This window comes from Dreissena polymorpha, chromosome 12 (assembly GCF_020536995.1).
Source record: "Dreissena polymorpha isolate Duluth1 chromosome 12, UMN_Dpol_1.0, whole genome shotgun sequence".
NCBI classification, from domain to species: Eukaryota; Metazoa; Mollusca; class Bivalvia; order Myida; family Dreissenidae; genus Dreissena; species Dreissena polymorpha.
In genome coordinates, this window is record NC_068366.1 from 62,875,305 (window position 1) to 62,897,906 (window position 22,602).

Consider the following 22,602-nt stretch of genomic DNA (forward strand, 5'->3'; position numbering starts at 1 on the left):
TGAAACAATATATTTTGTTTCATTTTGCGGGATTATAAAAAGGGTTGAACCGATGTTTGAGTTATTTAAAATCATATGATATTTTATGACATATTATTCAATTTGGGTAATTAGCATGATACTTAAATAAAAGGCAGACATTACATGAATCTGCAATGTCATAGATTTTCTGTGAACATACTTTTCAAATACTTCAATCTCTATTAATAAAGATTACAGAAATAAGTTATCGTCAAGGCTGAGCAAATATAACTGTCAGAACACTGGCTATCGCTCCACATACTTGCCTCAAACGACTGTGATTCCGCATTTGTAAGAAACATATTTTAATTAAAACAGGCGGCGTTCACTGACATTTTCAACATAAGTATCCAAAATTTGTAAAAACAAACACACAACGAATACCCTAACATAAAATTCAACGTTTGTACACGTTAATGATCAAATAAATAACGTATAAGCAATTGTAAAGGTTTAGACCTGCTATGAATCTCCACGAAACTCGGTCACAACATTTGTATTAATGCTATCTATGCAGACTTAAAAACTGAATCGCTTTGGGTAAAAAACAAGATGAAAGGTAAGAAGCTAGTGAAAACTCTAGAAGACTCATTTTCTAGTAGACTTTAGTTTCAAATGATATTCAAAACATCACAAAGAGCTTACCTCAATTTTTATTCTAAATGCATCAAAACCGACTTCTTACATGTTTCCGGGATTATAACATAAACTTTTCAGAACAGTTCAGTTCGACGGGGTCTCAGGTGAGCGACATAAATGCAAAACATGTCAAATAAATGTTTTGATATGAGGTTATTTCCCAAGAAATGTATACGAAATGTTCACACATTGTGTATGACCATATCAGATCTCAGTGGATGAAAATATTAAGTTATATTATACGCAAACTTTAGTTGTGGTCCTCTGATGGTGAAGCTAAATACCAACAATTGACATTACACAACGTTTTTTAGAAAGCCCGGAGAGGGATTCTTACATGTATTGACAGCCTGGACATTGTTTCGTACAATATTGATGCCTCGGATATTCATTCGTAAGTTATATTTATTAGAATTAGATTTTTTGAATGGAATAAAACACGACAGCCGCATTATAAATAGTTTTATTCTTCCTAATTTAATTTGAATTTATAATGTTATGCACAAGACGGTACATAAACAAAAAAGCAAAATTTAAATTTATCTACATATACACATACATAAGTATGCACACAAAAGTAAATAAACGAAAAGAAGCAAATATACACATTTATAGGCATATACACACAATGAAATGAAAATATGTATGCTGAAAATAGCTACATTTTATGCGTTTGAAGAATTTATAGCAATAACACATCCGTGTTCCCAATACTCAATTTAATAAATTGAGCACCGAATTCGATATCTATATTAAACATTTATTATTAAACGTATGTTTCTGGCAAATAATGTTGCAGACGATAATGTTTTAAAATTTTGAATTGTCGGCTTGAATTATGAGGCGATCACCCTTGAACGGAGTAGACAATGTTGTTAACTTTGGCATCGGGCTGTAGAACAAAATCAAAGTACTGACAGAACTGGTGTGACGGTGCTTTTGAAGAGGATGGATATATAAAAGCATCAATTTAAGTTGATCTACATCATCACAATTGTGTATGTGGGTACGAAAAAAAAATTTGGTACACAAATTTTGGAAACGAAAAAATCATGCCAAAAAAAATATTTGGTTACGCAAAAAAATAGAGTACGACAAAAAATTGGGTACAAAAAAATTGGGAACGAACATTTTTTTGGAACAAACAAAAAAATGGGTACGAAAGAAAAATTGGATACGAAAAAAATTTGGTACGGAAGAAAATTGGGGGTACGGGGACGTAGTACCCCTTGGGAACTTGACTCACAATCGCACATTCTTGGCCCTTTCCTTCAAACATCGGATAAGTACCTCGAAGCCAATAGTATGAATACACATTTATGGCGTACCATTTGGGTCGAAAGTCAACAAGACCTAGTAGGCAAAAAGATAAATGCACTTTGACCTACAATATGTACGTCGAAGTACATTTTTTTGTACTTCGATGTTCAAAATTGTAATTCGTCGTTCAGTCTTTACTGGCCCTTGAGTGTTAGCCAATCAGAAGACGCCTTACATCTGTTGCTTTTAGAGATATTTTACATTGAACATTACTATTATTATTATTTATACCAAATTATCCGACTATCGACCGCTAACTAATAGATATTGAGCGTATTTATTGAACATTATTATTATTATTTATACCAAATTATGCGACTATCGATCGCTAACTCATAGATATTATGCGTATTTATTGACCTGGCGTGGCGGAATTAACCTCTGACTAATGCAAATAATGGTAAACCGCTTTTAAGCAAACAGCTTTCAAGCGACTGCAGGCTGATCTGGATCCAAACTGGCCACAATCGCCTTAATGTCTCTTTTACTGTGACACAGTTCATTTGACTTAAAAATGATATTTAATACAGTCGATTTGTGTATAACGGATAGCTAAGGACTTCGAGTCTCATTTCAACGTAAACACCATGCATTCAGTAATTAAACCTTTAAAGCTCGAAAGACAAATGTCTTTCCTATTGAAACATGCCAGCGGTTTTAAAATTCCGACAAATATTTTTTGTTTACAGCGCAAATTTCAGGGTAAACTGATTCAGCAGTTACCGGATCGCTTAGGTCTTTATCGGATTACATGTGTATCGTGTTATTTCTTGAATTTTTACCCAGCATTTGTAAAACATATTGCAAGATATGTACATTTCCAGAAAAGGAACATCATGTCTGCGTTTAATAAGACCGAGTTCATGGAAATCGCTGCACAATTGATGAAGTAATGGCTGTTCAAAGCGATGCACCCTATATTCGGGTCGTTTTGAGTTGAATACCTTGTTATATATATATTTGATAGTAAAAACTTCAGAGAAATCGATTTTTCGTTATAATTTTATTATTTTTCATTCAAAATGATGTTTTTACTAATAAATATCATAGCCACGAGCTACCCACATGTGTATTGGACAACTTCAATTGAGTTTTCATTTAGTTTGAGACAATCCCAACATTCCCGAATATGTGTCGCCACATGTCCGTTATTCACTAAATCACGAGTTGCAGCTCTCATGCTTATTTTATGTGGTACGCATCAATTTGGTTTCTGAGCATTCTTACTTTTAGAAAGGACACATTATACTACAATATTACATCAATGAACATAATGTTTACCAAACAAAATCTGCAAAATTCAGGAAACCATACTTCACTTCACTTTTCCTTTCGTCACAAAAACGGTGCGTACATACGTGACCTTGTTTGGCTTTAGAAAAAATAAATAATTGTAAGTAAAACATTGGCACACGTCAACTAAAACATGAATCGACTGAACAATGATAGGCATTTTGTATTCAATTCATAGAACACTATAAATCTTTACATAAATAAAAGTATTTTGCAAAAAAACTTATAAACTATCCGTTACTCACTAAAATCCGCTATACACCAATCGACTGTACTAAAAAAGAAAGAAGAAATAATACAAACCCGTAATATGAGTAAAGACTTTGTAATTAATGTTGTCAGGACAGCTTGGTGATCTGCAATTCCCATGTGATATGTTGATATCGGGTATCATATTCATTCAATACGTCGCAAAATGCTCGAATACAATTTACAAAGCAAAATGTGACTTAAACTCTTGCTCATGTTGTTTTTTTTTTATAAATATTTTTTCATATTTTATAAATTTTTAACAAGACCATTGCCAAGCAGGCAAGCAATGTAAGTCCCCTACCGGTGAAACTCCACCATTTTCAGCAATATTTCTAGTCTTTTTGTTGCCATAGCGACCAGAATTCTTGACGTAGGAATACAATGAAATGAAGTGCATAATCTCCATATTGCCATCTATCCATGTTTCAAGTTTCATGAAAAAATATGAAGAACTTTTAAACATATCGCAGGAACCACTATTTTCAGCAATATTTATAGTCTATTTGTTAATAGCAGGCCCGTAGCCAGGATTTTGAAAAGGGGGTGCGAATTTCTGCCATCGACGATTGTTATTGAGCAACGAAGTGGCGAAGGGGGTATGTGCGGGAGGGGATGTTCCTCATGCAATCGGGGGCTTTGGAGGTTCTTCCCCTAGACAATTTAAAAAAATGAAACTTAAACTCCTTCATTCTGGTCATTTTTTAACTGTATTTAGAGACTGAAGTTATAGAGCAATTTTATATGAAATTTCACTTTCATTGACCATTGACCTCAGTGGCTGATCGACATGAATACGATATGACATACATGTATACCCCACAACATTTTTCAATAACCACCTTTTTCGATCAGTCACGGAAATACATCATTTTATACGGTGTTTAACCCAACATTAGCATGCGCGCACACACTTTGTTTATATATACATTTGCAACAAAAAATGTATAGAATGTAAAATCAACAATAAGAACGGTATAAAATATCATTATTTATTGGAGTCTTGGAATATTGATAAAATTGGTGTGTTTTACCATTCTAACATTCTACCATTTATAAATCGAGCAAATAAAATGGAATTATTTGACTTTTTTTCAAAACAATTGTTTGTCTGCTACGATGGATAGTACCAAAGGTCTAGCATTGCTCTAAACGTGCTAAAAGTGTATTGTACAACAAACACCGATTAACAAAACTGGGTCTTTTCAATGTGCATTAATACTATAAAGGAATCAAAATGGTATATATGGTTACTTTATATTTTTTTACTATTTTTCACAAATGATTTACCTTTTTCTAAACGAATTTCAGAAACATACAACACTCAAGGCTTCATTAAGACCCTATAACCACAAACTACTGGCCCTGTGGTCTCAAAGTCCTTAACAATGTATAACAGGAAGTTGAAGAAAATATATGTACTTATTTGCCCATAAATATTTACAAAAAAGTTATCACGTCTTGAGCATAGCTGATATTGTTTGCTGGAAAACACTTTAAGGGATCCGAAAATGGTTGTACCAGGATATAACAAAACGACAACTCAGTCTGTCGAAAATACTGTGCACAATGCGTTCTTATTATAAATCGTGGTATAATGCAAAGTTATTACCAAGTGATTCAGTAGTCTTCAGCAATAGTCGAAGGGTGTTATTTGATTTCAGTCAAGTAAAGATTCAGTTGAAGGCACATAACATCAACTGTCTGGAAGAGAGACGCAGCCAATGCTAAGAATTAATTATTTATTTGTTTTGAATATATCCTATTTAGTTGTAACGAGGGTAATGGGATATTGGAACAAGGCTTATTTAGAAAGCACCCATACAAGTATGCTAAAAAAATGCGGTTTTACACAATTTGTATGACCAGTGAAACCAAAAAGCTTTCTGTATCTTAAGTTTTCGGAAGCTGACATAACATTCCGTTAATTATCATCTAAAATGTATTTTCTTTTTTTATTAGATTATGTTTTTATTCAAGTTAATCAATTTTTTTTCCAGCCATTTAGAACATTGTCAAAAAAATGTTCTTGAGCTGGTATTTCAACCCACAATAAGTAGGCTTCTACATTTTGTTATGATATCTTTTACAGTTATAGACATTAATAACGATGACAAAAAATACAAAACAATCATTTAGTATCAAATATCTATAAATAAGTATCGATTGTGTACGGATAAGAGAGCCCGGTTAATAAATTTGCATTATACAGAAAACAAATATATATTTTTAACAAAGATTCCAATTCCATTTTGCGGGGACCAGCTTCTTAGATCTAAAATTTTGCTGTCACAACTTCTGTTGATTTCAGCAATTCTACTGTTAAAACTTGTAAATAAAAATCACGCGCTATCTTGGAAATGACTTAATCAAAAAAAAATAATTATATGGTGACCTGTCGGTTGCATATTGAATAAAACATTATGTTAACGCTTTTAATAAATACGAAGACTCACTTGGTTCATGGAAAAAATAAATAACCGTTTTTCGTCCAATAAAGTTGGATGCAACTTATAGTACAATTTTTTTACATGTCCAAAAAGATTGGGTGCGAACGCACCCAACGCACCCCCCCCCCCCTGGCTACGGGTATGAATAGTTTATTCTTTGTGTTGCCATAGCAACCATAATTCTTGACGTAGGAACAAAATGGACCTCATATTTATAGGAGTAGTCTATTTATGTATTTTTTTTATTTATTTACATAAATTTAAGGTCAATAGCACGTACACATATAAGACACATAAGACATACTGTATATCACAGATTAACATAGAATATATCACAGATTTCAAGGAATTAAGACTAGGAGGATTAAAAAAAAACACAATTTAAGAGCAACAAATAAAACGCTGTTACTGTATGCATATTAACAAGTACTGTATGTCTTTAGTAACAAAGCTTAAAAAAGAGTTCGTGCTTATAAGTTTTTCCAAGTTTTTCCAAGGATGATAACTCATGACTGAACATAATACTGTTTTACCACATTCACTTCCCTTATTTACAAAAACTTCATTATTTAATTTAGATTTGGCACTTGTTTTGATTACTAAACGCGTTCAAGAAAACGTGGCTTTCCATACACAACTGGTTGGCTTGTGTATCAGTAAGTATACAAACAATGTTATTGTTGTTTATAATATTTTATTATTTTATTTGCACTTACTTTATTTATTTTTCAGATTGGCGCCTGATTTAAATCAAGGCACTGAGTGCACTAGTTGTACCATTTAAACCATCGCAAGCAGTGTTTATCACCCTCTTCACATATTGTTATAGCATTAGCAAAATAAGTTGAAATTAAACAAAATATAATTAAAAATAAATGATTGTATTTAGCTCTCAATCTGGAATATTGTGATGCAGTTTTACTGTGTAGTTCTGCTTGAATGCTTTGAGCTTTTATGAGTACATACCTACAAACACAATACCTGTTACCATCGACATCCATTTGCATGTTGTTTGTGAATGAATGCTAAAACCAGAAAAAAAATGAATAAAAAAAAACATAATCAATTTGAAAGCCAAAGTTTTAAATTTACAATTCAATTTATCTTACAGTCTTAGGGAAAAGGTCAGTGTGGCACGATTGGTTTATTAGACACGAGATCTATCTTACCAATGATTCCAGAGTTAGTTGATGAATAAATTAGCATATTTTGAATACTCAGCATTTTCATTTGCATAAACCGAACACATTTTCATGAACCGTTGACATGTTTGAAACTTGGATTCATATCATTATTCTGCCAGGAAAATATGTCAATGATTTTCTTGCCCAATTGGGAAAGTACCTCTATCAGCCCAATAGGGAAAAAAAAGTGCGAAAAACCCTGAAATTGGGAAAATTTGGGTCGTGAAGTTTTCAGATCGGAAAAATGGTGTAATTTATTTTTTGCTAACAAATATTGTAAAATTGATAACTTAGTATTGTCAAGTTGTCAATAATATATTTGCTTTAAGGTTCAAGCCATAAAGCTGCACCAAATGTTGCATTTTTATTAACAAAAAAATGTGTTTTTTTGGAAGACTTGAAGTGGGATTTTTATGCTCCCCCTTAATTTATTTTGGGGGGAGCATATAGTCTAGCAACTAATGACCGGAATTCAATGAAACTTTATGGGAAGCTTCACTACCAAGGGGAGATGTGCATATTATCAGCGGGTTCTGGTCGGATGATTTTTCACAGAGTTATGGCCCTTTGAAATTTTCTATAAAAAAATAATTGTCCCCCCAACTACTGTGCCCTCAAGACGTTTCCTTTTATCTGAATATATAGTGCAATATTGTGACAAAAAAAACCTGTGGGGAGCATCACCGACAGTTTCTTGTTTTTTACAGTTATTGGGAAATTTTTAGTTTATTCTCGATTGGGAAAGTGATGTTTTCCAGTATTTTATAAAGAAGGAAAAAAATAGCTGACACTTACTTTATATATTAATTTTTTTTTATTAAACCATTATTTTAACCCTGGGTATTTACTGCAAGAAAAGCAAGTTCTTGTGTTATTCTCCCAGTAACCATTTAAAAAAAGATAAACAAAACTACACCATTAATGCTATAAACAAAATGTTAACTACCATCAGTGAAACACTTTCAAATGTCTTTATTTATTACAAGGAAAAAAATGCTTTTGTTAAATATGAACACAGAGAGAAGTCATACTTTTATAATTGTTACTATCACTTTTGGGACGTACTACTTCTATTGTTAACTTTCATCAATACCAGTCATCAATTGTGACATGATCTGCATGTACACAATCCGACCATTACAATTAGGGACAATTATCTGGGGACATTTGTTTGGATACACTTTTTTATTAGCTGACTGGTAAACTTTAGAAATCATTCTTGTAATGTACTGTTGATTCAGCGTAATACGCTTATCATAGTAACAGATGTTGTTGAAAATGATTAGATACTGTTTGGAAATCACAGAACTGGTAACCACAAAATAATTTTGCTGTGGAAACTACAAGAGGCTGAGAAACTTTAGAAACATTACAGGGGTCTAGCTAGGCTCAAAATTTAGGGAGAAGTCACTTCTTCCTAAAGCCAAAATAGGGAGAATTTGTAACATCTTTGGGAGAAATGGTACATTTGCGTCATATATCTTAGTTTTACGTATATTTTGCGGCAACTTTAAGGATAAGTGGTTTCTGTTCAGCGTTCAATCAACTCTTCACTTGTTTTATACAATAAGACATAAGTGTATAAAACCTAAATTTCTCTTATTTCTCATTGATTGTTGATAATGATGGTACTTTTAATTATTTTTCCTGAACAGGTGTATCAAATAAACTTCAATTGTTACAAACCAGTAATGTTCAGAATCTTTTTACTTCCTTGTTAATTTTAAGCAATTCAACATTAAATCAAATTAATATTTTGTTACAAATATTTGTTATAAATTAAAATGCATCTCATTTTACAGCAGAGATTTCAAATCTGACCTGTAAATGAGCCCCATATTTATTGCCAGTGCTAGGCGTAGGTTACCTCTTCCCATTTGATCATTCTTGAGTATTGTTTTTATAAGGGGCCATTTAACTTTGTTTAAGCATAGTTATTTGTAGCCAGCACAAGGCAATTAATCAAGGCATCATCTATGAACAATTTCAAGAAGTCTAAAAGCTCCAGACTGTTCTTTTGAATGTTCAACTTTAGATGACCTGTAAATGGTGCAACTTATGGCTGAGAATCCTCCTGTCATTGTCTGGCACAAAGTAAATTTTAAGTGGGAGATGTTACTTCGCCTTCATGAAATTAATGTGCGAAATTAATATTCCCTGGGCGAACAAATCGCCCACTTTGCCCACTCCCAAGACCCCTGTAACAATTATTATTTTACAGTTTGTCTGAGTGCTTCACTGTTGGCAGTTTGCAATTATCATTTCTGAGAGGGGCCTACAATATTTCACCCTATCTGAAATAAATTGTTTTTGTAAAATGGTTATATGATGTGAGAAAATACATATTGTAAATTTAATGCTGGCTTGTTTTTCCAAATAAATTACATTATTTCAGTATAAATATAGACCGCAGTGCCCTGTTAATAGAATAAGTATAGAAAAACAGTACTCGGACACCAGTGATCGGGATGATCAAGTTGATCGGATCGGCAGTGGGAACCCACCTTAACACAATTTCTGTAAGGGGAGTGAGACAATTAAACTTTGGAAATTAAACAACCTCACTGCTCTTTTCCATAGAATTATTTAAATATACCCAAATGATAATACAAATGCAGCGATTATTTTCCTTCTTTATTAAGTACTGGAAAAAGGCACTTTCCCAATAAGGTTAAAACTACACATTTTCTAATTGCTGTCAAAAAAATTCCCAGGTTTCCAAAAAAATAAATATATTTTTTATAAATAAAATGCAACATTAAGTAAGTTTCCCTTTGCAGCTCTGTACCTTTAACCTAAGTAAAAATAATATTGACAACTTGAAAAAAACTGAATTATAAATTTTTTGTATTTGGGAGCAAAAAACCAAATACACCAATTTCCCAAAATGAACCCTTCACGATGCGAAATTTCCCAATTTCAGGGTTTTTCGCGGACATTTTCCCCAATTGGGCTGGTACCGGTACTTTTCCCCATTGGACAAAAAAAAGCTGAAATGAACTTGTATATTGATTTTTATTATACAATTCTATGTCTGATAATAATATATATTTTAAATTTGTTCCAATGTGGCTCAATTGTTCAGTATATTTATGAATACTGATTCCTAATCAGCTTTCCATGGGTACAAATCTGTTTTCTTACGTAAAATGTGAAATGAAGTCAAGTGATTTTACATGTAGTTCTTTATGTATCCTGTTGTGATAATATATATTTTTTATTTGCTAATCACAGCATATCTTATCATATTCATGTCTTGTTAAAATATATTTGGTGGAACAAAGTTATCGGTTGTGCTCCGAGGGACACAAACAAGTGATTTTTCATTCCAGTATCCAAGTAGGCAGGAAGTCAACAAGATAACAGAGTATGCAAAACTCATTGTATGGTTTCAACTGATGCAACGTGGAATTGTGTTATTCTCATTTTCTGTGTCGTTGGCGCTAGGCTACTCTTTCTTGAAAGCAAGCGACTGTGTTTTTGCCAAGTTTAATGCTTCATTATGCCCGATTTGCTATTTTGTAATCTTGTTCCACCATTCTGTTATCTAATTCACACAAAATGCGTCCTTTTTCAAACCAGATGACCCATGTTGTTAAGTCTGTATTTTGTTTTCAGGTTTAGAATGAGATAAACAACAGTGAACAAAAGTAGTACCGGCCAGTGATATTTTTAGGGCTAATTTGGAGCCAAAATTTGGCCTGATTTCTCTTCTTTAAAGGTGCATACTTTTTCACTAAATTTTCAATAAAATGTCCCTTTGAATGTAATCTTCAGTTGAAAAAATGACCCTTGACAAGCTGACAGAATTTAGAGACATTTAATTTTTTTTTTTATCAAAGCAAGTTTAATATTTATCTAATTAAACATTTGTATTTAAGCATTAAACATATTATTTTTTTGTAACAGAGTACAATAAAAATAAGTAATCATGTGTATCTGAAAAAATAACCCCGTGTCATACAAGTTTTCATTTGAATTGCCCCGCCTCCTTTCCCCGAAAAAATAAACCTTGCAAGTCCACAAACCCTTAATTGGTTAATTTTGAACTAGGAAGTTGCTTAGATTTTTAGTTTTCTATGTAGATATATATCTTTTTTTAAAGGTCTGCATGGATATTGTTGATCTGTGAAGGATGTATTGATTAGTTGTAGAAATGATGGCCAAGGAAATAATGGAGAATACTTTAAACATGGCAAAGTCTATACACCAGGTCTTCAAGGTTTAATTTAATCTAATGTTACAAGAGTTCCGCGGTCGGAGATGACCGCATTGAAGCCGGATTTTTGATTTAAATGACAGGAAAGTACCTTTCGTGTTTTTGTCAATGCAATACTTAAATTACTGAAATATTGTTCAAAGGTCAAAATGAAATGTAAGTACTTTTCAAGGCATGAGCAAACCTTGTGTTATGTTTTGAATGCATGCATATACATGAACAACAATAACATTTAAGGTCACAAATATGAACTTGAATTGACAATTAGGAAAGTTTGATCTCAATTTTTTTATTAGCAAATTAGTAACATATTGTTTGAAGTTTCCATCAATTTCATTATCAAATGTAAGAAAATAAACTTAGATGAAATAATACTATTTATTGTTTTGCTTTCACATACCTACACAGAAATCCAGACATTTTTACATTCAAGGTCACAGTGACCTTGACCTTAGAATGAATGACCTTGAAATGACCAGTGGTCATCTAAGTGTGCTTGCAAACCTTCATGTCAAGTTTGAAGACTCTATGTCCAAGCATACCAAAGTTATAACAATTTTAACATTTTAACATTTAAGGTCACAGTGACCTTGACCTTCAAATGAATGACATTGAAATGACCAGTGGTCATCTTCTAGTACTGGCCAATCTTTATTTCAAGTTTGAAGACTCTAGGTACAAGCATACCAAAGTTATAACATGAAATAAGAACTTTAACATTTTTACATTCAAGGTCACAGTGACCTTGACCTTCAAATGAATGACCTTGAAATGTCCAGTGGTTACTTACTAGTTCTGGCCAACCTTCATGTCAAGTTTCAAGACTCTAGGTCCAAGCATACCAAAGTTATAACAACTTTAACATTTTTACATTCAAGGTCACAGTGACCTTGACCTTCAAATGAATGACCTTGAAATGTCCAGTGGTTACTTACTAGTTCTGGCCAACCTTCATGTCAAGTTTCAAGACTCTAGGTCCAAACATACCAAAGTTATAACAACTTTAACATTTTTATATTGAAGGTCACAGTGACCTTCACCTTCAAATGAATGACCTTGAAATGACCAGTGGTCATCTGTTAATCCTGGCCAACCTTCATGTCAAGTTTGAAGACTCTAGGTCCAAGCATACCAAAGTTATACCATGAAATAAGAACTTTAACATTTTTACATTCAAGGTCACAGTGACCTTGACCTTCAAATGAATGACCTTGAAATGACCAGTGGTTACTAACTAGTTATGGCCAACCTTCATGTCAAGTTTCAAGACTCTAGGTCCAAGCATACCAAAGTTATAACAACTTTAACATTTTTTATATTGAAGGTCACAGTGACCTTGACCTTCAAATGAATGACCTTGAAATGACCAGTGGTCATCTGTTAATCCTGGCCAACCTTCATGTCAAGTTTGAAGACTCTAGGTCCAAGCATACCAAAGTTATACCATGAAATAAGAACTTTAACATTTTCGAGCACGCCGCCACCCCGCCCGCCCGCCCGCCCCCCCCCGCCCGCCCGACAACATCAATCTATAAGCCGAGATTTTTTCGAAAAAAATCCGGCTAATAAAAGAAGTTTGAATTCTGCAGCTAAGTTTCTTATGGGGGCTCTATTTTGACTTAAAAACTTTTTGAGAAGAAATAGCTTTTCTATTTAAGTAACAATGACTTGACCTTGATCCCACTGACTGGTAAACAATGCTGTTTCAAGCAAGGTTTGTATATTGTAAGCAACCAAGGAGCATTAGAATTTAGATCAACACAATTCCCCATAACACTGAAGTTATTGAGTGAAAACTGTTATTCTATTTATAGTAATAGTGACCTTGACCGAAAAGTTCTCAGTCCTAGGAATACATGTATGCTTCTTACATACAAAATTTAAGTATATTATTTCTTCGCATGCTGAACTTAGTGAGCAGAAACTTTTTTTTTTTAATCAGTGACCTTAACCTTTTTAATGGCCCATATGCAATCCAAAGCTAAGTATACATGTATACAACATGCACACACTTTCAGTGCAATATCTTCATCCCAACTAAAGCTATTGAATGGTAAGATTTGATATTTTGAGTACCTTGACATGAACATTTGATCCCAAATGCATTTCCAAGCTAGGTCTGTGGATAAGCTAGCTACACACACAGTTTCCAACTAACACCATGTTACAAGCTAAACTTATTGCAAGAAAACCATTTTCCTATATTGACAATAACCTTGACCTTGCCCTAAATGCATTCTATTGTGAGGTCTCCATTTAAATTATCTACACACATAATTTGAATATACAACACCTCCAACCAAAGTTATTATACAGAAACCAACTGGATTTTATCATTTAGTACACTGAAATATCATTCCCACTACACGGTATCTTAAGTTTGTACATGGTCATGCAGCTTGTTGCACTAGTTTGTATCTGACATGCCCAGTTGATATTATTGAATATGATAACCTATCAAGGGAATATTTACAACAGTATATGTTCATTTTCACGTAGAGTTGATAGCATTATGTACATGTACTTGCGACATGTTTTAAAGCACTAAATCTAGATCTTGTTTATCTCTCCACTCTCTGTTCAATCTCAGTAGTATACAACTACAGGGAATTTGTCAATGGTGTAATTTTCAAACTGATTGAAAATACCAATATATTTCCCCAGTGTTTCATCATGAAACTAATTGCACAGTGCCTGGAGACTGTTAAATTTTAATTGCTTTCTGAACGCCACATTGCATCCTCTAGAAATTCGAAAACCACTTCCTGTAGAAATAAGTGTTCTCAATCAATGGAATTAGTTTTGTTTATGTCTGATCATGTGCTGGAAACATTAAATAATACAACACGTTTAAGTTATTACAATGTTATATCTTGTGAATCAGACATAATTAAGTTTATTCTTTGAGTGACATTTCAAACACATTTTGTAAATTTTATTTTAAGTGGTTGATTATTTGGAAGTTACAGTACAGCCAAAGCGGAACAAACGTATTTCGCGATCCGCGGCGGCAAGGCGAAACGAGTCGATGCCGCGTCAGTCGTTGAAGCCACGTCAGTATGCGGCGGCAAGTCGCATTTCGCCGCGAAACTTCGCATCTGTCCGCCGAGGCATGCCGCAGTCCGCGACATGATGCCGAGTCGATGCGATCATGAAATATTTTTTTTTTTAATTATTAGTTACATGTTGTTAACAAATTTTGAAAGAACAATTATAATAATAATTAAAATCATAATAAATTTATTGTGCGCGGATTGTATTAGCATATACATGTAAGCATAGTTAATGTGTCTGGCCAATTATTAAGTTTGTTTCCCGCCCGTAGCGTATGTATTTCACACATAAACAAGGTCACGTAATTATGTTTTCGCACATACAAGTGGTCAAGGCTCCAGCATATGGTGGATTTATAAATTAATTGCATGTTGATTCCGCTATTATATTTTAGCTGAGAAAATTAGCAGTTTGAACCCACATCAATAATCAAGACGGTGACGACGTATTTGTAGTTTTGTTAATTATCAGCTTATTATAACTATTGTTTGAATATGCGTATATAAACACGTTTTATTTTGTTCATATTATACAGTTAATATCGCTACTAATTACCCGATAATCCCGTATATTCCAGTTTTAAAGCAAATGCTGGTAAATATTTACGATACACAAACATTCTCGATATTTCCTTATGTATCAAATACATTTTGGCATTTGTTACTATTTAAAGAGATGATGAAATAACGTCTAATCGGGGCGTTTTTTTTCCACTGAACACGCGATTTACGCCTGACGTGATGTTCATGTATTTATACAACACAAACTACACCCAAACTTTGCAAACGACATTCTACATGTCTGCATAATTTTCGCGCGCTTTTTATGAAACAAAGGATATTTTAGCACTGTTTATTTGACACTAGAATTTGCCAAAGGACGCGTTAGCATTAAAATTCGGATGTGTGTTTCGGATTACAAATTTAATAATGATAATCGAACGAATCATAAACAGTTGCGCGTAATTAATTCTACGCTACACATACATGTATGTACATGTAGGTGGATATCTTCACTCGATCCGCAGCGTACGTATGCGGCGGATTTACTCCGCGAAAGTACGCGTGGTTAATACAGACTCGGCGTTGTTGCGCGGATCGATACCGAGTGCCACGGCGATACCCCACTTGAACACACGATTCGGCCGCCGCGGACTAATAATCTGGCCGTGGCGTAGCCGCGGATTATGTTTGTGCCGCTTTGGCTGTACTGTAATATCTTCCTGACCATATAATGTGGACACTGGGTGTGTTTGTCAACATGAATCTATGTTACACATATCATTATCCCTTATAGGGCACACTTTGGACTGTTTTAAAATAGGACCCGTAAACTATTGACCCTGATAAGCCTGTCCACAAGGCTTATCAGGGTCAATACTTTACGCCTAAACTTGATTTTGTATAGGAGAAACTTCTCTTAAAAAGAAAAATTATAAAAATTGTGTGCAGACTTATCTGGGAAGATACTTTGATCCTATCCATTAAACCAAATTTGATTGAAATCTAAAATGTTGTACAATGTTTACTAAAACTGGCAACTTGGGGTTGGTTTTAATAAAATGAAATTGGCTCTGGAAATTCAATATTTATTTTCAGAATAGTTGTGAGATATTTTTGCTTTTCCCCTATATTCACTTAATGATTAAACTAGACCTTTTAACCATAACAACAAACAAATATATACTATCTCACTTAATATACTATATTCACTTCAATGTTTTTAAAACTCTCTTTAAATGCAAACATATTTATAAAATTGCAGTCAATATGTGCTTTATATGTCACTCTCTACGGTAATTTAAAAGAAAAATAATAATGGTTACTTGTAAGGTTTTGGAAGATTATTTTCACATGACTTTGTTGTGAAAGTTGTTATCTATCTATACTATCATTTATTTATTGAGTAAACAAGGCGCAATAGCACTTACACAAACATGCAAGTTTAATTCATATCTGAACTTCAACATTAATCCTGGTATATGCATACCAATACTTTTACCATACTTGACCTGTTTTCAAATAGGTTCAACTGTATGTTCAATTAGCTGTGTGATGTTTGGTGGAAATATAATGCCTGGGCTCATTGATGGATGATTACCTTGTTAAATAATTAAAACAGGGTATCGATGCCTGGTATTCCAATTCACCAGCAGGATTTTAGGCTGCTCACTAAGTTTTATTGCTCCACAATCAATGTTGTGTATGCTGATATCCCAGGTGAATTGTTGAAGCTTTCATGGATATTTAAAAATGAGCCTTTGAATTGGAATTTAGGGTTTAATGCATGTGCATAAGGTATTGTCCCAGATTAGCCTGTGAAGTTTGCACAGGCGTATCAGAAACTCCACTTTTATGGGGTTTTTTCGTTAAAAGGAACTCTTCTTTGCAAAAATCCATTTAAAGGGGAAAGTCTCATCCCCTATAAGCCTGTGCTGACTGCACATAAGCCTGTGCTGACTGCACAGGCTATTCTGGGATGACACATGCATTAAAACCCATTTAACCTGAGCAAGGCTCAAATACTCTGATGCCTAAGCCAGCATCAAATTTCATTGTGTTTTTTAAGATGGAAATTTTGTCACCTTGGACTATATACATTTGCATTGAAATCTTTCGACCACATTAGACACAAAGTTGACTTAACAGTGCAAATTGTATTTTGTGGATATTTTCTGAGATTAGAAGGAAGACAAGGACATTGTTTTTTCGAATATATTTTGATGAAAGGTGACATAACAGTGTATTGTCTTTTAGTGGAAATTTCAAAATAGAAAGGGTCAGCCCAACAAGTGTGAAGCTGACATTGGACACTGAAACCGTTTGGCTTTGAAAGTTTTCTGAAGATGTGCTAAAAAGTGATGTACTTGGGAATTGTAACATTTACTCTGGTGATACAAAACGGCTTTTCCAAACGGTAAGCTCCTCATTACTTATCCAAGCCTCATGTCAAATAGGGTCTTATGACATGTGCGGGCAGCGTATTATTAGGCCAACCTGCGCATCTGCGATGTTAAATCAGGAGCTATCAAGTCTGCGTATGAGACCGCAAAGCCTTGTGTAACATTACACAGGACAGCGTTGCTTCAGACCAGATTGCGAGATTGATCAGGCCTGTCTGGAGTTAAATTGGCCGTATATGGCTTAAGACCTATTTTTGCATGACATGGTCATATTAGCATGTTTTTCTGGATAACAATTATTTACACCCAATAAGGTGTTCTTCTCACAGGATATTATCCCCAGTCAAAGGGGGAGGGATATAGAATTGGTGTTGTCTGTCTGTCCGGCATTCTGAATGTCATTCAGTCACTCTTTCCTCTGTCACAAAATTTTGCACTTTGCGGGGGATATCAATTCAACAAATTTGCTGTTTTGCTATTGAAATAAATAGTGGTTGTTCTGCTAATAAAGAAAACACTTATATAAACATAAAATTAAAATAATCTTGATTATTATAACCAATACAGATAATAATAATGTTAAGAATTTTGTATGAATGAATGGAAATATTGTGTGTAAATAAATGGTATTTGGATTCTAACACTATGTCATGCCTAAGTTATTATCATGGGTTTATTAGCACATGCCATTTTGATACCAGTATGTGGTTGTGAAGATTTAAATGTCCAGACCTAAGTTGGTTAAAACAATGACAAAAATAGCCACTTTATATACATGTAGTTATGTTTAATACATTTAACAATTAGAATCTGAATGTTTTTTTCAGTCTTTAGCAGCTGCCATATTGTTTAAAGTTATACATGTTTTAATGGTCAAGTCTATGTTCACATACAATACACATTTTATTTTTGGCGGAAATAATGTCTTATAAACATTTTACTGGCCAAAATAAAAATACAAGAACTCAGAAATTGGAGGGTGGTATAATACATTTTCTATTAGAAAGGAAAAGGTTTCAGTAGACTTTTAGAATACGTTAAATTATTTTTAACATCAATATGTTTATATTCTTGAAGGAAATATATTGACTATGATATCATTTTTGATTTCACAATTTTGGGAATGGGGCGGCGTCACTCGGGATTTGGAAAATCATGGCTTTTTAGCTCACCTGAGCACAACATGCTCATGGTGAGCTTTTGTGATCGCCTTTTGTCCGTCATCCTTTGTTTGTCGTGCGTCGTTCCTCGTCAACATTTTGCCTTGTGAACACTTTAGAGGCCACATTTATTGTCTGATCTTCATGAAACTTGGTCAGAACATTTGTCCCATTGAGACCTCTACTGAGTTCGAAACTGGGTCATGCTGGGTCAAAAACTAGGTCACTAGGTCAAAAAAAGAGAACAACTTTGTGAACACTGTAAAGTCACATTTGATGCCAAATCTTCATGTAACTTTGTCAAAATGTTTGTCTAAATAATATGTTGGGTTAGTTCAAAAATGGTTCCTGTCCGTTGAAAAACATGGCCGCCAGGGGGCGGGGCAGTATTCCTTATATGGCTTTAGAGAAACCTTGTGAACACTCTAGAAGTCACAATTTTTGCCCAATCATCATGAAACTTGTTGGAAACATTGGTTTCATTGCTATCTTGGTCGAGTTCGAAAATGGTCCAGATCGGTGAAAAAACATGGCCGCAGAGGGGCGGGGCAGTTTTCTCTATATGTATGTAGTGAAAACATGTGAACACTCTAGAAGTCACATTTGTGGTCCAATCTTCATGAAATTTTTGGTCAGAACATGTGTTTTCTGGATATGACGTTTGAGTTCAAAAATGGTAACCTTTACTTGAAAAACATGACTGCCAAGGGGCGGGGCATTTTTCCTGATATGGCTATAGTAAAATCTTGTTAACACTCTAGAGGCCATATTTATTGTTCAATCTTTATGAAACTTGGTCAGAAGATTCATCCCAATAATATCTTGAAAATGATGCTGGTTGGTTGAAAAACATGGCCGCCAGGGGTGGGGAATTTTTCCTTATGTGGCTATAGTAAAACCTTGTTAACACTCTAGCGGCCACATTTAGTTTCCGATCTTCATGAAACTTGGTCAGAAGATTTGTCCCAATGATATCTTGGATGAGTTTGAAAATGGTAACCTTTGCTTGAAAAACATGGCTGTCATAGGGCGGGGCATTTTTCCAGAATGGCTATATATGGCTATAGTAAAATCTTGTTAACACTGTAGAGGCCACATTTATTTTCCAATCATCATGAATTTTGGTCAGAGGATTTGTCCCAATGATATCTTGGATAAGTTTGAAAATGGTTTTGGTTGCTTTAAAAACATGGCCACCAGGGGCAGGGCATTTTTTTGTCCCCCACTATAGTAGTGGACATATTGTTTTTGACCTGTCTGATGGTCTGTTGGTTGGTTGGTTGGTCTGTTGGTTTGCGCCAACTTTAACATTTGCAATAACTTTTGCAATATTGAAGATAGCATTTTGATATTTGGCATGCATATGTATCTCATGAAACTGCACATTTTGAGTGGTGAAAGGTCAAGGTCAAGGTTATCCTTCAAGGTCAAAGGTCAAATATATGGGTCAAAATTGCTCATTTAATGTACACTTCTGCAATATTTCAATATTGAAGATAGCAACTTGATATTTGGCATGCATGTGTATCTCATGGAGCTGCACACTTTGAGTGGTGAAAGGTCAAGCTCATCCTTCAAGGTCAGAGGTCAAATATATGTGGCCGAAATCGCTCATTTTATGAGTACTTTTGCAATATTGAAGATAGCAACTTGATATTTGGCATGCATGTAGCTGCACATTTTGGTGAAAGGTCAAGGTCATCCTTCAAGGTCAAATATATGGGTCAAAATTGCTCATGTTATGTCTCTTCTGCAATATTGAATCTAGCAATTTTATATTTGACATGCATGTGTATCTCATGGAGCTGCATATTTTGAGTGGTGAAGTGTCAAGGTCATCCTTCAAGGTCAAACGTCATATATGGGGACATAGTGTTTCACAAACACATATTGTTCCTTATATGGCTTTATATATGGCTATAGTAAAATCTTGTTAACACTCTAGAGGCCACTTTTATTGTACAATCTTAATGAAATTTGGTCAGAAGATTGGTTTCAATGATATTTTTGATGAGTTCGAAAATAATTATGTTTGCAAATGAAAAACATTGCTCCCAAGGGGTGGGAGATTTTTCCTTATAATGGCTTTAGTATAATCTTGTTAACACTCTAGAGGCCACATTTACTGTCCGATCTTCATGAAACTTGGTCAGAAGATTCATCCCAATAATATATTGGACTAGTGAAAAAATGATGCCGGTTGGTTGAAAAATATGGCTGCCAGGGGCGGGGCATTTTTCCTTATATGTCTATAGTAAAACCTTGTTAACACTCTATAGAGGCCACATTTATTTTCCGATCAATATGAAACTTGGTCAGAAGATTTGTCCTAATAATATCTTGTTATCTCAGGTGAGCGACTGTGGGCCTTTCAGGCCCTCTTGTTTACTAAAATTGGGAAACTAGTGTTGTTGTTTTGATAACAAATGCTTCAAAATTGAGAATCAAAGAGTTTTCAATAATACATTTACAAAGTTTCATTTTACTTATAGACAGAGCTCCAGATAAGGGTCGTATTTTCGTAATTACGAATTATTTTCAAGTCCGTTACGTATTTATTTTAAAATCTTGTCGTACCATTAAGAATTTAAAAATCAAGTTACGAATATTATTTTAACATCGGATCGTATCGATTTTTATTGAGTTCTTTTCGCGTATTAAAGATCTTTGTGGTGCTTATATAGAATGGTAATCGGGTTTGTATAACAAAGCGCATTTTTTCCAATAAAAGCGGCGTATACAGTCTATCTGTCAAAAAAAATGGCGGCGCCCAGAGAACGTCCTAAAAAACTGCAAAGCGTCCGAAAACACGCTTTTACCATATTGTACGCAAAGTGAGCCGAAGTTAAATGTTAAGAAAGACATTATAGAAAAGATCTTATACGATGTTGTTTGTTCAGTTGCCGACACAGTCGGAAAAGCTAAACAAAAACGCGACACAACGGGTCCAAACTTAAACACAAAAAAACATTGAATGAGTGGAAGGGACAAGTCCCGTGGCTAATCGCTGAAAAGATTGAAGTGGAGACCAGTTTTAATTGTGAAATATGTAAAAATTCATCTAAGGCATACAATCTAAGCACAGTTTGGGCATATGAAGGTATTTGAAAAATAACATTGTATTTTACTGAAAAGACACTGTTGAACTCGCATAAATAAAGTTGCTAGTATGTTTATTTTGATTTATTTTGCATGAAAATAACCATTATTATTTATTTTTAGGTCATTTAGAAAAAAAAAGAATTATTTTCCAAAACTTAGTAGTAACGTTATGAATAAAATTTCAGAGTTAAGAATTCTTTTTGAAAATCTGGTAGTAATTTAAGAATTTCACAAAACCTTATCTGGAGCTCTGTATAGAGCTGGATGGGAACTAAATGTTGAATTTTTTTTTTTTAAGGAAACATTCAATTGGGGATTTTGAGGTCCAATTTGGAAAATTATATTATAATTAATTTATAATTTTTTCCTATTGGGAATTTGGCTGAATAACGGCCCAAAGTTTGAACGAATAAACAACATGTTACACTTTGGTTATTCATAGGGCAAAAAGAAGCATCCAGCATATTCAAGTCATTTCAACAAGCAATTGCTAACAACCCATCTGCAATGACTGCACAGAATTGTTTGATAAACCATTATCCTGAAAAAGTTGATGTGAGGAAAATCAATGTGTCTAAGACCTGATAGGCTTTAAGTAGATCTGCAAAAGTGTTTACCCCAATAACTGATAAAGTAATCAATGTTTATTCTTTACCTCAAAGTAATGTGCCTTCTGGTGTTTGCATAAAAACTGATCCTGGTCCTAACAATAATTAACAGGCTTGTAGAATAGAGGGAATAATAAAATCATGTTTAGGTTTGAAAAGGGAATAAATTAATAAAATATGATTATAAATAAAAAGAGATAACATTTTAAGCTCGTTTATTTAAAAAAAAAAATGAGCTATTGTTATCACCTGAGCCTTGGCGTCTGCGTCAGCGTCCGGTTAAGTTATGTGTTTAGGTCCACTTTTCCTATAAAGTATCAAAGCTATTGCATTCAAACATGTCACACTTACTTACTATAATAAGGGGACTGGGCTAGCAAAGTTAGATAACTCTGGTTGGC

At 34.0% G+C, this 22,602-nt stretch overlaps 1 protein-coding gene across 2 annotated transcripts in view; it reads left to right on the plus strand.

The window, feature by feature from the left end:
- The first annotated feature begins 6,527 nt into the window (after nt 1-6,527).
- The window catches only part of LOC127853253 (arrestin domain-containing protein 4-like), a 154,249-nt gene continuing 138,174 nt past the window's right edge, over nt 6,528-22,602 (plus strand). Inside the window, exons 1-2 of one of the 2 annotated variants that reach the window (XM_052387591.1) lie at nt 16,460-16,648; nt 16,998-17,345. The gene's annotated coding sequence lies outside the window, so the exon portion shown is untranslated. Of the gene's footprint in view, nt 6,629-16,459; nt 16,649-16,997; nt 17,346-22,602 lie in introns of those variants that run through there. The other variant, XM_052387594.1, reaches the window with a different exon arrangement.